The sequence below is a fragment of the Gracilinanus agilis genome, chromosome 1 (assembly GCF_016433145.1).
Source record: "Gracilinanus agilis isolate LMUSP501 chromosome 1, AgileGrace, whole genome shotgun sequence".
Classification (NCBI taxonomy): Eukaryota; Metazoa; Chordata; class Mammalia; order Didelphimorphia; family Didelphidae; genus Gracilinanus; species Gracilinanus agilis.
This window is the reverse complement of record NC_058130.1, coordinates 587,635,576-587,652,803: the sequence shown is the minus strand read 5'-3', so window position 1 is coordinate 587,652,803 and position 17,228 is coordinate 587,635,576. Positions and strand designations below refer to the sequence as shown.

Sequence of the window (17,228 nt, the reverse complement as noted above, 5' to 3'; positions counted from 1 at the left end):
AAATTCTCTAAGAGTAGCAAGGTGTCTCAGTACCAGGCCCAGAATCAGGAGGACCTTGGTTCAAAGTTGGCCTCAGATACTTCCTAGCTGTATGACCCTAAACAAGTCATTTAAACCCACTAAATCACTGCCTAGCCTTTACTGTTCTTCTGCTTTGGAATCAATACTTGTATTGATTCTAAGACAGAAGGTAAGAGTGTTTTTTTTAAATCTATCTCTGTCACTTGATAAATGTGTGACATTGGGCAAATCACTCAATCTCTCCAGGCTTCAGTTTTCTCTGTAAAATAAGTAAAATCTGAAAATAAGAGTCTTGTACATATATTACTTCAAAGATTCCTTCCAGTAGTAAAACCACGATTCTTAATCATGACAACACTGCCCTCACTCCCTGAAAAGACTTACAGAATTCATGGTCCAACAAAATGGCAAAGTTTTTGTTCAAGTTGAAAGACGATTTACATTACACAGATTTTTCCCCCATCATCACAAAAGTTTAAGAAAGAAGCAATGAGCCAACTTAATGTACAAATAATAAATGTTATATGATCTGCTTTAAAAATTGAAAACCTCAAACTTTTCGCTGCACCTCCTATTAGCCAATAATTTCCAAAGGGGACATATCTATTTTCAGCTTAATGGTCTATTTGCTCTCTACTATTGAGAAAGTCCATCAAAATGCCACTTGATGATTGTGGCTAAATAGTAATATTTATTCTTATTTCCAAGACAAATAACACTTATTTTAAAAGAAAACAGAAAAAGATCACTCTAAAAACCAGAGTTCCTAATGAAGAAAGCAAGCTAAATGATTAAATTGACATAGCAAAATCAAGTAATTACTACTTTTCAAACAACTGATAGAATATTAGCTTCAATAGCAGGAGCTTGTACTAGCAGTCAAATTAGTTTATAATGTATTATATTTACATCCACCCAGAATCCTGGGACTTAAGAAGATGGCTTTCAGTCTTATGTAACTTGGACTGAGTAAAGTACACAATTTAGGGATATCACTCAGTCTACAGTTTCCCTGACAAGGAAATAATTTTCCCATCTAGTACAGACTGAATGTTTGAACAAAAACAAAGGATTGTCAATAGTAACGAACTGCTGAAGAAGTAAAAACTCTCGATATGGAAGTTGCAATAGATGATCAATGAAGAAATAATAAGTTAACTAACATAAGTTCTTTTAAGAACTCTCCTGCTATTTCTCTCCTCCTCACTAACTGTGCTTCATTATCTTTCTATATTTTTTCCCCTCTCTTATGCTTTTCCCGTTTATGAAATGTACTTTTACTTTATTAATTTTATGGTTCCTATAAACTAGAAAAGATGAGCCAAACAATCAATGTATCTATTTAAAAATAAAGTGCTTTTCAGTTCCAAATAAGCTCGAGTCCTCCCACCCAGTCAGAAAGCCTTGAAGATTGTGTGTGTGTGTGTGTGTGTAATATTCTTCATTCTTCTGCCATTACCATTAAAGTGGAAGGGGGTCCAATTATCTTTTATCCTTTTTCATGTAAAACTGCCATCATCTAGTGGGCTAAACTCACAAACCAATGCTATAAAATAAAATGCAACATTTTTCATAGTCACTGTTAATATACACTATATACAAAAAAGATAGAGAACATCCTATCTTTAAATACAAATGGAGAGGATTCATTAAAAACATAACCAGGACTTATACACAGTGCAGAGAAGGCAAATGCCAAGAAGGCATTTCTGCCATTCTGAAGAAAATAACTAATCCTTGTTTCTCTATTATGTGTGTGTGTGTGTGTGTGTGTGTGTGTGTGTGTGTGTGTGTGTGTGTGTGTGTGTGTGTGTAGAGGTGTTTTATATGGGGGGGTGGAGCAGGTAGCAACTTGGAAACAATATTGATGCCATCTGGGCTGCATGGATGGGGATATTATTTTTCTAGGCTATTTACATCCTATAGACAGCTTGCATATTTCTATTCTGCTGCCTTAGATAAGAGGAAAATGTATGGAAAAATGATTTTCCCTTAGAATCAATAATAAGTAGAATTTACATTTAAAACTGAAATTCTAAGCATAAGAATGTCATTAAAATACTTTCTTCATCAATAAGAATTAAAAATTAAAATTGCTGACTAATGAAAATAGGAGCCAGCAAAGTGACAGCAACTAAAAAATATATGTATTTAAATGGAATCAAGTTCTAGAGTCTTGGAAATCTCAAATGCAAATGGATCATATTCTTTAAAAGTTTTCAACATGGAATTTTGTGCTTTTATATACATTGTCTCATTAGAGCCCCAAGTCAACTTATGAATTAACACAGGTATTAATTAAGTCCTGTTTTAGAGATAAGAAAATTGAACCTCAGAGAGGTTGAGACTTGCTCAAAGTCACAGAACTGAGAGAGAGAGAAATATCTTTGAGAACAAGTCTAGTATTTAGCTGCCAGAGGAAATCAAATAAAGAAATGGTTGGGAGGAGGCAAAACTCTAGGGCATAATGTTGCACAGGCCACCAGACTACCCATATTAAAACATAATTAGGAAATAACAATAACAATACAAATAAAAATACCCATAACATGAGCCTGCAGGAAGATCCTTATATATGGAATAGTGTCCCTCCTTTCAGTGGAGTCTGACATCACTGTTCTAGAGTAATAGTTAAAGAAATGAATGAAAAAAAACAGTTGAGCACTTATTATGTCCCAAGCATTGTGGGCTACAAACAGAAAAAGTGAAACTAGTTGCAATGAGCTCATACTCTAATTGGAGGAGACAGTATATAAGGGCAGATGGAAAAACCTGTAAATCCTAGGAGTTCAGTGGTGGGGCAGATGGCAAAGCCAAGAAATCCTTAGGTTACATAAGTAGGTCAGGAGAGGGAGAGAGGGAGAGAAGGAGAGAGAGGGAGAGGGAGAAGGAGAAGGAGAAGGAGAGAGAGAGAGAGAGAGAGAGAGACAGAGAGAGAGAGAGAACTAAAGGGCACAAAAGCTGGGAAGATAGTAAGAATAAGGTGGTCTTTGAAAGCAGTGCCAGGGTAAATGATATGGTCTGGTAGTCAGTCCTTTATCTCACTGTGAAAGGAACAAAGCAGTTGATTTCCACTTCATTCAAGCCTTATAAGTTGTCAAATATCCCTGGGGAAAATACAGGGTGTCCCTGCCTCTCTATAGAGGTGAAGATGAGGGGTGTCATCTTGTTTCCTAGCCAACCTAGATGAGCTCAATGATGGCTTAGGGTCAAATAAAGATTGAAGACATAAGGAAAACCGCATAAATAAATTGGAGGGGAACTTATGTAGTACAGAAAATAATATTGGAATATAGCATTCTACAGTTGTATGGGACATTTTCACAACTCTTTTCATTCTTACAACAACTCTCTGGGTTAGGTATTTATTTGAATGACATAGAAACTATGGTTTAATGTACTGATTTGTTCTGGTTGACTTTACTTATCTGTTATAGGAGAAGGATCCCAAGGAAGAGGAAAAAAGGGAGGAAAAAAATAGAACAATGCTAACATTCTGGAAATTATCTACACACTTTTCAGGCATCTCTACAGTCAGTCTACTATTGTTTTCTAATAATTAAGAGTTATTAGAGGTATAACTTCTGATTAGATCTTTTCCATCCAATTTTCTACTCAAAAGGTATGTTACCCTTTGTGCTAGAAATACCATATCCTTTCATAATGTACATATACTCTTTTATATTACACTGGAAAACATCACATTTTCTGTTATAAGTAGTTTCTTGTAAGTTGTTTTCAATAATGCTTTATTAATATGCAAAAATTTAGGGAATAATATATTCTATACATTTTGCTGCTTCAGAATTTTAACCAGCACTTTCTATGCTCTAAATGAGGTTCATTTCTACTTGTCAACTGCTGTCTAGAATACAGAAAATTACATGTGAACATATTTATATCTAGAAAATATTTAACCTTGAAAAAACTGCTTAAATAGAATACTTCTAAATGTCCGATACTACTGTGATAATTATTTTTGCACTAAATTTCTACTTGTAATGAACAAATCTTCGTATAACAAGCACATATGAAAACTGATTCACAAAAACATAATACACTAAAATCTTATTACTAGGAAAAAAGCCTTTCTGAAATGTTATTAGTCTAAATTACAGAATTAAAGAGTAGTTTTATTGTTTTCCACACATACGTAACTGGACTAAGTATACAGAAAGTAATTTTTACTTTAACGAAGAGATGAGTCTGATTTGATACAAAGTACTAGTCTGAACAATGCAGTTCTGTTTCCATACTGTAAAAAAAAAACACAAATTGTTTGAAAAAAGTTTGTTCTCTTGAATAAGAAAACAATTTCCCTTTCAGTTTTGTATAGTTTGGTCACCTGATTAGCTTCTTCCTTTGTTTCCCTCAACGGTAAGTAAACTTGAGTCTCGAGCCAGTTAACACAAATTCCAAATGACCTAACTTCTATCATGAACAATGAAAAGTTTAAAATTCTTGACTCTTGATTAAATCTATCACTACCATGTAGTCTTCTAACAAATATTTTTAATCAGTATTTGTAAGGTGATTATTTTGGCAAATTCTCTCTTTCTAAAATTGATCATGAAACTAATCATATCTCTAATCTTAAAATAGTCTAGGTTTGTCCAACAGTATGTTAGTCAAGACGAGTATGACCAAGCACAGGATTATTATAGGTGTTCTGATGATTTAACATGACTATAAGATTACCTGAGGAACAAATATGAATGTATATTAATTTTGGAAAATCTTTAGCCTCAAGAGATACAACACTTTAGGATTTGGTCAGGATTTTTGCTGGGAAAGATATTATAGCTCTGCAATTATCAGTTTAGAAAGAAATTTTTCTAAGAAACATTCATTCTTGCTTTCTGAGAATGAAACACAGATGTATTTATTATTTTTAACAAAAGCTTAAAAACATGAAATTTTATGTTCATTTAGATGTAGTTATCTGATGCAAAAGAGTAATAAACAAATTTAAAATCATGGGCTCTCAAAGCACACTTCACGAAAGCCAAAGAACACTTAACATTTTATTAAGCATGATGTGAAATCTTCAGAATGGAAAATATCAATTCACAATTGTTAGAAATTATCCTCTTTTCTAATGGAAGACATGATTGCCAGTGAAAGTAAGTTCTGCATATAATGTAAAAATAATTACTTTAACATATGTCATGACTAACAAATAGATTAATACCTAACCAATGCCAAACTGGGTGAAAAGAAAATGAGCATGTCTTACATTCCTTTAAAGAGCAATTCACACCACTTTAGAGAAATGCAAATTAAAACAACTTTGAGATGCTACCTCACATCTATGTGATTGGCTGACATGACAGACAAGGAAAATAACAAATGCTGATAGGGATGTGGAAAAATTGGCACACTAATTATACTTCTGATAGAATTGTGAACTGATCAGCAGTTTATATAGCCAAAGGACTATAAAACTGCATACACTGACTCAACAATATCATTCCCAGGACTGTTATCTCAAAAAGACCAAAAAAGGGATATAGCCTCTATTTATACAAAAATATTTATAGCAGTCCTTTTTTTGTGGTGGCAAAAAATTTGAAACTGAGGGGTTGCTCTGGAATGGCTGAACAAGTTGTGGTATCTAATAGTGGATATTATTGTGCTATAAGAAATGATAAGCAGGATGATTTCTGAGAAATCTGGGAAGACCTGTATTAACTGATTAACTAAAAAAGTGAGCAGAACAAGAATATTGTACATAGTAACAAACATATTTTAAAGATGATCAACTATGAAAGACTTAGCTACTCTGATCAAATCAGCGATCTAAGACAATTCCAAAAGAGTCATGATGAAAAAATCTACATACCTCCAGAGAGAACTGATGAACTCTAAATGCAGACTGAAGCATACTTTTTTATGTTCTTTAACTTTGTTTGTTTTCTTTAGCAACAAGGCTAATAAGGAAATATTTGGTATGACCTCATATGTATAAAAGAATTTGAAGTGTTTGCCTTCTTAAGGAGGGGGCTGGGGTTAGTGAGAAGAGAATTTGGAACTTGAAATTTTGTAAAATGATTGTTTGGAAAATTTTTTATCATGTAATTGGAAAACATAAAAATAATTTAAGAAAATATAGAGCACTCAGCAACACCATTTGAATCAGTTTTTATGAACCACTTTGGACAAGGTGAGAGCAAGATGAAATAAGATGAAGCTAATGCAGTTTTATTACAGCTTTAATCCTCTGTGCTTCACTAGAACTTACAAATGTTGCACTGATAGAAAATTATAGATTGGTTCCATCATAAAAAGAAAAAAATCAGTGCAAACTAGTCAAATGAGATTTTATCTAAGTGATTATAAATAGATTATAGATTATAAACAAGTAATCTGGGTATTACAGGGAACATTATTTTTCAAATTCCTTCTAAATCCACTTGCTCTGAAAATTTCTCTAATATTTAAAATGCCCATCCATTATAATTTTCTGGCAAGTAGGATTTTTTTGCATGGGATAAATTAGGAACCATATGGTTTTTGAATTATCATTAAAAAATATTGTGTACAGAAGCTCACGACAATCATAAGACCAACTGTATACTTTAAATGTAATTTTAGTCATCAAAATGGGCTTATCATAATAGGTTGAATGTATAAACATAATTATGTAAGCTAAAAGCTAAGGATAAAAAAGATCTGTGATATATAATTGTAGACAGAATTCTCACATTGATATAATCATGAATCCAATAAAGTGTCTATCAGGAAAGACCAAATACAAAGGAAAAAAATTTCATCCTATATTTTGAGAGTAAAATTGGGTTGGCTCCAAACCTCCATAGAAGCACTACTACCATTATTATATAGCAAAGTCTGTGAAGACTATAGAAAGGACACATTTGGAAAAAATGTTGTAGAGATTGACCTGTTAATTAATTGGAAATTCAGGCTATGCTACTTCTGTATTTTGTTTTGTCAGGAAGTCCCTTGTGCCAGAAGTTGTGAAAAGGATCAATCATTCATTAAGAATTTATTAAAATGCCAACTATGTTCTAGGAGATGCCTAGCCCTGGGGAACTTACAGATAAATGTATTGTGCTGTATAGCCTGGACCATAAGAACAGGCTCCTATCTTTTATGAGTACAAAACTCAATAAATTCACTAAGGTATTCACTAGGAAAGTCAGGTTCTTCCTTTCTTGATCCCCTCAACCAGCTTAAATGCTCCAGGGTCCCAAATGCCTAGGCTTGAGGGAACACTTAACGGATGCTTCTTTTTTGACTACTCTCCACAAGAGAATACAAATGAACATCTCACTAAAGATAGTAGTAATTTTAAAACTAGAAAATGATGTAAATCAAAATTGCAAATTAAAAAGACAAAACTTATACAATATGTCAAACTTCTTGTGTGGATTTCATCCCTAATTGTACAAATTTTTATCACAAGAGACTTCCAATAATTGAAACATTTGCCTCTTTATAGCATTTCACTTGGAAATGAACTACTGCTTTTCACATGTAAATTATACAGATTTTGGAACAAATCTGTTATCTGCTGCTGTATTATTAGTGCTATCCAAGTTGAACACACTGTCTTATTTTTTACTTTAATTCAAGTTCAGCATACCATCTGCAAGTCTGTTTTCAGACAACACTTAATTATTTTCTCTCATGCATCTTTTTAATTCTATAGTTTATTGTCACCCCCCCCCCCAAGTACAGCTGAGTGATTCAAATGCTTTTTTTCCTTCATTAAGCTATATATTTCCCATATGGTTTTATGACAATATATCTATTCCTTGATATTGACTTTGACCAAAGTAAAGTAATAGATTCAAATGCTCATCTTTTATGCTAGAAATAATATAAATTAATTTATTTTTAAAAATTCAATTAGGGGACAGCTGGGTAGCTCAGTGGAGTGAGAGTCAGGCCTAGAGACAGGAGGTCCTAGGTTCAAACCCGGCCTCAGCCACTTCCCAGCTGTGTGACCCTGGGCAAGTCACTTGACCCCCATTGCCCACCCTTACCAATCTTCCACCTATGAGACAATACACCGAAGTACAAGGGTTTAAAAAAAAATTCAATTAAACTATACATTTAACTCAAATCTCCTCGAATGCTTTAAAATGACAATATATAGCACTGTAAGAGTAACAAATTAGAAAACAAATTTCCTAAAAGTGTTACATTTTATAGACATATAATGGTCTTAAATGCTAATGTATTTCCATGATTCAAAGTATAAGACATTGAATAAAGCTTAGTATCTATGTGTTGTTTTTTTTTTTTTAAACAATATTAGAAATGCTCAAAGATCCACATCTACTTCCTCTACTGATGTAACTCACCTCTCTGAACTTAAGACTTCAAATTTATTTTAAAACATTTCTTAGCATGAACTTAAGCAAACAAAAGTATTTCAATGTATAAAGGATAAAAAAAGATTAGAGATACAACCACAATTTATGGTCTCAAATATATATATATATATAAAAGGTATATAAAATTCAACCAAGTAGCAGTAAAATTGCAATTTGTGCTCCCTTCTGAACTTTTTTCTTCTTCTGTGTATATTTAAAGGTTTCATTGATGACTCTCTTTTTTTCATCTCTGTTATTATCTATTCTCTCCTACTCCCATGTAACAAATATAGTCAAACAAAACACATTGACCCAGTTGCTATGTCTGAAAGCATGTCTCATTAGGTACCTTTGATATACATCCTCTTGCCAAGGTTGCCACAGCTGATGCTTCATCATCAGTCTTCTCAAATCAGGACTGATCATGGCACTGATTAAAGATATTAACTTTAAACCTATTTTTCACCAACTGCTACCACTCAAAGAATTTATCACCTGGTGACAATCTTCTATTAAACTGCCAAACTAAGCTAGTGTGATACTTGGAAGATAAAAGTAAAGTCCATTTCTAAGGCTATATTAAAATCCATTCCACTTTTATAGAGCTAATGTATGCTGAACTCCACTGGTATATGCTTTGAGAATAACTTACATGCCAGAATGTGATTTTGAGAATAAGGCACATGGCAGGGCATATATTGACAAAAAGAAACCAAAAACTAAACACATTATCAGAATCATTTTAAAATTTAGAAATAAAAATAAAAAATTTTGAGATGTGAGGGTCAATAAGATAAATTTTTTTATTTTCTACTTAGACACAACTTTCTACATAGACAAATTATATATGCCCATGATTAATCTAAATAAAATGTGTTCTATCTTTGCAATATAAAGTGATAGTAACATTTTTGTTTCTGAAATAAAAGTTTTAGGAAGATATCTAAATTCTCCTTATTGAGTCCTCTTTGTGCTCCTTTACCCAGAAACAAGTAAATCATATTTGAACTTTCAAAGTCTACTTTTAAGAAATTATATCATATTTACTATAGTTCTCTAACATTTGTATTAGCTAGGGTAGACTGTAAGTGTGGGCTCATGAGTCTGGAAAAAAGAAGCTAAATTGACTTGGTCATAGTCATACTACTAATAATGAAGAGTTGGGATTAAAATACAGATTTTCCATGTCATCCAGCATTCTTTTCATTACATCATATTATCTTTGCCACAGATGCTTTCTCTACTATAATTTATCATATACCATTCGAAAGCAAATGTAGTATATTTCCTTTCCTTTGATTAATCCTGAAATTGTTTAAGAAGCAGCTGTTTATATTACATATATTATACACACACACAAATAAATATGTATTGGATTTAACTACATAGAATTCCATATGTACATATGTGTGTATATACATATATATGAATTATAAAAATATATATGGAATTCCATGTGGTTAAATCCCCTCTCTTCTTTCTCTCTCTGTATGTACATATGTATACTCACACATATGGAATACCATGTAGTTAAATCCCATATATGTATATTATAAGCACACACATATCTATGCCTATATATGTAAAGTATCTATATATATAGTATATATGGTTTTGGAGTGAGGAATTTGATTCACATGGTTAAATTCCATTATAACTGACAGTTTGAAAGTTTGATCAATTTTGTGTATCAATAGCTCAGTTTCATAATACGAAGGGTATCAAGATAGTTGAAATAAATTTTTTTATTTAGAAATCTCTCAATAGCACTTCATCTATCTGGTAAAGATTTTTATACTTTTTTCTTCTCCTCCACTATTCCTCCATGCACTCTAGCCAAAAGAGAACAAACCTCCACCAAATATACATTTTATACAAAACTTTTTTGGGAGGGGAATCTACATCTGTGATTTCATAAGAATAGGGAGACTTGGGGGCAGCTGGGTGGCTCGGTGAATTGAGAGCCAGGCCTAGAGACAGGAGGTCCTAGGTTCAAATCTGGCCTCAGACATTTCCTAGCTGTGCGACCCTGGGCAAGTCACTTAACCCCCATTGTCTAGGCACTCTTTTGCCTTAGAACCAATACATAGTATTGATTCTAAAACGGAAGGTACAGGTTTAAAAAAAAAGAATAGGGAGCCTTCTCTCAATACCAGTGCTGATTAGCAACTTATTTGTAACATATTATAATTCTTAAAAGAGTGGCTTGAGACACCTAATGGTATCTCACATTACTTGCCAGTGGTCTTTTCTCAGTCTTTATCCTTCTTGACCATTCTGTAGCTTTTAACACTATTGACCAATCCCCTCCTCCAGAACATTTTCTGTTAACTTTTGTGACACTGCTCCCTTAGTCCCTCCACTTTATACCTATCTGATCTCTCTTTATTCACACTACAACTTCTAGAAATACAAAAAAAAAATGTCCCATTCAATATAGGGTCTTATTAAAATAGGCAATCAAGAGATAATTTGAATAGGCTTGTTTGGCCTTAGAGAATAAAATGAAGCAGAGCAGAGACTAATAGAGTTTTGTCAAGATAACTCACTGGTCAAATGGAACTATGCCCAATGGTCTTCAAAACTGAATATACCATTTGATCCAGCAATACCACTACAAGGTAAATATCCCATAGAGATCAAAAGGATCTAAATTCACAAAAACTGTTGATAGCAGCTCTTTGTATGGTGGCAAAGAATTGGAAATCAAAGGAATACCTATCAACTGAGGAATGGTTGAACAAGTTGCAGTATATGATTATGAGGGAATACTATTGTGCTATAATAAATGATGAGCAGGATGGTTACGGAAAAACCTGGAAAGATTTATATGAACTGAAACAAAGTGAAGTGATCATAAATAAGAACATTTTACACAATAATCGCAATATTGTAATGATGATCAATAAGGCAGACTTAGCTATTCTAATAATATAATGGTTCAAGACAATTTCAAGACTCATAATGAAAAATGTTATCTACCTGAAAACACAGAAATGATGTACTCTTATTTTTAAAATTTTATTTATTTTTTTCTGATGAACTCAAGAGCAGGTTAAAGCATACTCTTTTCACTTTCTTCCCTTTCTTTCCCCCCTACATGGCTAACATGGAAATGTGTTTTGTATAACTTCTTATGTACAATGATATATTGCTTATCTTCTCAATGGGTGGGAGAAAAACTAGAAGGAAAAAGAGAATTTGGAAGTAAACATTTTAAAAAATGAATGCAAAGAATATTTAAATAAAAATAAAATAAGAGTGCTAAGGAAAACTGTCAAAGAAATAAGAACTAGTGAAGAAAAGCAAGGAGAGGGAATTAATAACTTGGAATAAGAAGTACTAAAAAATCACCCAAGAAAATAACTCCCTGAAAATTAGAATGGAAAAACAGAATTTAAAGATTCCAAGAGACATCAAGAAATATTAAAACAAAGTAAAATAATTTAAAAATGTGAGTTTTTTAATAGGAAAAATAACTGACATAGAATACTGAATGAGAAGAGATGATTAAGAATCATCAATTACCTGAAAACACAACTTAAAAAAAAGAGCACAAGACAATATATTACAAAAGAAAACTATACCAATCTCTTAAAACCAGCTTAAAACTTAAAAATTAAAAGAATCTACTTTCTGCCTTTGGAAAGTCCAAAATGAAATTCGCAAGATTATTACATTAAAAATCCAGCATTTTTAGGTAAGGAAAAAATATTGCAAGCAGCCAGAAAGAAAGGATTTAACTATCAAAGACCCACAGTCTTGGTAACACAAGATTTAGCAACCATCTAAGAAGCAGAGAGCTCAGAAAGAAATTCCAGAAGGTAAAAGATGTAGGTTTAAAAATCAAATGTAACTTACCCACCAAAGTGAGTATAATCCTGCAAGAGTAATAATAGATCTTTGATGAAAGAGAGGACCTGTAAATGTTCTTGATACCATAGAGCAGTGTCCAAAGAACTGAGAAGAAAATTGGACACATACAAAAATCAAGAGCCAAGAGATTCATAAAAGGGTAAACCTGAATAAGCAATCTTAAATGAGTAAACAGGATTAAACCATTTACATTTTTCTAGGGAATATGCTACATATGGCCTCTCAAAATTATTTTATAATCAGAGGCCAGAGAAGGAGTTTAATTAGAGAGCCTGGAAGTGATTCTGTTAAATTCTGATGATCTTAAAAGAAGAGAAATGGTGGGGAAGAGGAATGCACTGGGAGAAGGAAGAAGTCAGAGGTAGAATGTGTAAAATTATCTTACATCAGTGTGGTGTTCAAGTAGAAGTCTATATGACAAGGAAAAGGGAGTAAGGGGATGGGTTTGCTCTTTATTTGAACCTAACTTTTATCTGAATTAATCAAAAGAAAGAATAGACACACACACACATATAGTTAGGTACAGAAATACATCTTACCCAATAGGGAAATAGGAAGGAAGGGGAAAAGGCAATTAGATTGAAGATTAGTCAGAAGAAAAATTTAAAAAAGGAGTAGGAAAAAAGAGAAGGAAAAGAATGAGAGAATAAGATGGAGGGAAATATGCAATTAGCAGTCATAACTGTATGTAAAAGGAAAGAACTCACTTATAAAATGCAAGAGGGTAGCAAAATGTATTAGAAACCAGAATCTAACAATACTTTATTTTCAAGAAACACACTTAAAACAGAAAGATATACATAGAGTTAAAATAAAGGGATGGAACAAAATGTTTAAAGTTTCAGCGAAAGCAAAATAAGATGGGGACAACAGCTTTCACAATGTTAGACAAACCAAAAACAAAACAAGATCAAATTTAAAAAGATAGATAAAAAACTATATTTTGCTAAAAGTACTATAGACAATAATTTAATATTAATATTAAATATATATACACCAATGGCATTGAATCTAAATCCTTAAAAATTAAATGGGTTATAAGGAGAAATAGTAAAGCTATCATAGTAAGGACCTTCAATTTATGCCTCTCAAACCCAGAAAATATAAACAAAAAATAAAATGAAATGAAAGACCTAAATAAATGTCTGGAGAATACTGAATGGAAAGAGAAAGAGGTATATCTATTTCTTAGCTGTTCAGCACTTTAACAAAAATTGATCATTTTGGAGCATAAAAACCTCATAAACAAATGCAGAAAAGCATAAAAAACAAATGGTGTTTTTTTTACCAACCATAATACAATAAAACTACATTAAATTAAAAAGTCTGTGACGTAAAGACATAAAATCAGTTGGAAACTAAATAATCCTAAAGAGTGGATGGGTCAACAAATAATAGAAACAATGAATAGTTTCACTAAAGATAATAAGAACATCTAAATATGTGGGATGCATAGTAGAAAATTAGTATCTCTATGTTTTCATCAATAAGAGAGAGAAAAATCAAATTAATGAATTGGGAATATAACTTTAAAATTTAAAAACAAACAAAAAAAACACAACAAAATAAACACCAAGATAAAAATAATGAAAACCAAAAATGAATAAAATTGAAAGCAAAAAAAAAATCCAATTAATAAAATTAGGATTTAATTTGAAGGAAAAATAATAATACCAACAATAAAATAAATAAGCTATTAACTAATTGGATTTGAAAAATAAGGAAAAAAACAAATCACTAATATTAAAAACAAGAAAAATAAAATTCACAACCAATGAAGAAGACATAAAAGATTATATTGCCCACTTATAATCTAAGAAAACTGAAAATCTAAATTAAAAGAATGAGTATTTATGGAAATATGGCACCTAGATTAAGAGAATCAGATACAGATTAATTACATTAGAGTACTCTGATACCTTAGAAAAAGAAATTGAACTACTCATAAATGAACCCACAAAGGTAAAACTTCAAGGCCAGATGGATTTATAAGTGAAATATACTGAACATATAAATAACAATTCAAATACTACATCAACAGTTTAGAAAAAGTAAAGAACACAAATATGCTTTGATACCTAAAACAGAGAAAAAAAATTACAGACCAATTTTCCTAATGAATATTGATTCAAAAATCTTAAATAAAATATGAGTAAGGAGATTACAGAAACATATCACAAAGATCAGATACTATGAACTGAAGGGGTTTGTACCAGGAATGCAGAGTTGATTCAATGTTAGAAAATCTATGAATATAACTTATATTAATTTGAAAAAAATCATATTATTATATAAATAGATGCAGAAAAAGCTTTTGGCAAGATATAACACTCAATCCTATTAGGGAACAACTAAATGAGTTATTGAGTCATTTCAGTTGTGTCTGACACTTTGTGACCCTATTTTGGGTTTTTTATTGGCAGAGATATTGGAGTGGTTTGTCATTTCCTTCTCTATCTTATTTTACAGAATAGGAAACTGCGGGGGGGTGGGGGAGTTAAATGATTTGTTTTGGATCATTTTCACATAGCTAATAAGTCTCTCAGGCCAGATTTGAACTTATGAAGATGAGTCTTCCTGATTTCAAGTCTAGTGCTTTATCCACTGCAAAATATGAGTTACTGCATATTAAGATGCTGCAGTATTACTTGTCAGAAATGTTAAAGGGATTGATTTAAAAGAAATCTGGTTAGAATTGTATGAGGTGATTTAAAGGGCTTGGCAGAAAAATAACAATTTGTAAAACGACAATAATACTATAAAGACAAATAACTTTTGAAAAACTTATGAACTCTGGGGGGCAGCTAGGTGGCTCAGTGGATTGAGAGCCAAGCCCAGAGATTGGAGGGCCTGGGTTCAAATCTGACCTCAGATACTTCCTAGCTGTGTGACCCTGGGCAAGTCACTAGACTCCCATGGCCTAGCCCTTACCACTCTTCTGTCTTGGAACCAATGCACAGTATTGATTCTAAGACGGAAAGTAAGGGTTTAAAAAACAAAACAAAAACTTATACACTCTGATCAATACAGTAACTGTCCAAAAGACATGATGAAATGTGCTGCTCATGTCCAGTTACAGAGTTGATGGATGTAGATTGCAAAAGCATACTTTTTTGGGGAAAGAAGAAGATGGCTAATAATGGGAATTTTCTGGCTTAGCTATACATAATTATAATGGGTTTTGATTTTTCTTGATTTCTCAATCAGTGGGGGAGAGGGGAGTGGGAGGGAACAAATTTGGACCTCAAAACAGAATTGGTTTTTAAAAAATTATTTATTAAAAGGATAACAGAATGTTCACTTCACTATAACTCCACAGTGAATGAAATCTATGATTACATTAACTTTATGAACTGTAATAATAGTGTTGATTTTTACTGTTGAATTGCAAGTCCCTTATAGTAGGGGTTCAGATTTATTTTTATATGAGCTGCTTGCTATTTAAAACATCTTCCTATCCCATCCACAAAAAATGAAAATTTTGAGCAGAAGTATGAGAGTTTGAATTCTCTTTCTGTTTTTATCTGAGAGATGTTCAGTAAGTCATTTAAAACCTCTCTGGGCCTTAGTTTCTTCACCTAAAAAAATGAAGGGGTTGGATTTGATGGCCTTTGAGGTACCTTCTAGTTCTAAGTCTATAACCTAAAACTTGGTATATTCCTAACTAGATTTAATCTTGTTAGCTTCAACACACTGTTTCATCCTCTTACAATCTTGCTTCTCTTAACTCTAATCTTTCATTGCATTTATTATTTGGCACTAAACAATAATGCAATGATTGCTGCTCGGATTGTCATCCTTGGCTACCTTTTTTCCTTAGGTGTCTGAAAATTATGACACAGGTTTAAAAAAGTCGCTAATGTAGGCAATTATTCAAACATAACACAATAAAAATAAAACACAAATGACATTTGGTACAAGTATCTTGCCCTATTCTATTAGTGTCAGAATTCTCATTGCAGAAACAAAAAAGCCACAGGTATTAAGATTTAAAAGGTAAACATTAGGATCACATAAAAATCAAGTTGCTTAATAATGAAATGTGCAAAATTGAAAATATAAATAAGATCTCAATATCTACATATCAGCATTCACATTTTCTTTAAATCACTCTGAATTCATAGCAATCAGAGATACTCAGTGCAAAAAATATTTTCATAATACATGAAATCTCTCCTATACATTGAATTAACCAGTTTAGTCTTTTTTAATCACTCATTTGACAAATAGGAATTCCAAAGACAATATATTTTCCATCAAAAGTCTAAATATAAATACACTGTTTTAGTTCTACTATCCTACAAAATGATTCAGTTGATACAGTGTGAGAAAATGGAAAAAACCAAAACACCAGATCAAAAACACACACACACACACGCACACCCCAACACGTAGGATAAAAAAATCCCTTCCATGTACATACTAGTATTTCTTGTATTTTTTTTGCCCCATCACCAATATTAAAGCAACTTTATTTCCTGAAGAATAATTTTGTTAGGTAAATGCACACTACATAATTAGCATATTTTTCAAGAAGGACAAATGAGAAAATAAAAAAGTCACTAAGAAGAAATAATCTGATTAAAAAATAAACATAGTATCTTGATGTTAATCAGTTTGTACCACAGAGAAACAAGTGATTTAAAATCCTAAAATCCTATTACAATGACTTTAGCAAAATTCAGCAATGTATTAATTCTATCCAAATAATAGTTGTATTTTAAAACCAGTAATTCCTAAATAATCTCTAGATCTAATTCAATTTATAAGAATTCATGAAATACTTAAAAAAAAAAAAAAAGATTGGCACAATATACTCGGCCAAATGTAGCCACCTTCACCACAAAACTCCTAATAAAATTTCTATCCTTCAAAGATCTGAAAGGCAACTGAAATACTCTTTTCTTTTCAGCTGTTCTCGCTGAATAGCTGCTATGTCAACTTTTTCAAAATTCTTAAAATCTTACCATTTACACAGAACGGTAGGCA

At 32.0% G+C, this 17,228-nt stretch overlaps 1 protein-coding gene across 1 annotated transcript in view; it reads right to left on the bottom strand.

Annotated features, from left to right (window-relative positions):
* CTDP1 (CTD phosphatase subunit 1) overlaps positions 1 to 17,228 on the bottom strand; it is a 123,218-nt gene that overhangs the window by 68,307 nt on the left and 37,683 nt on the right. The window lies entirely within an intron of this gene.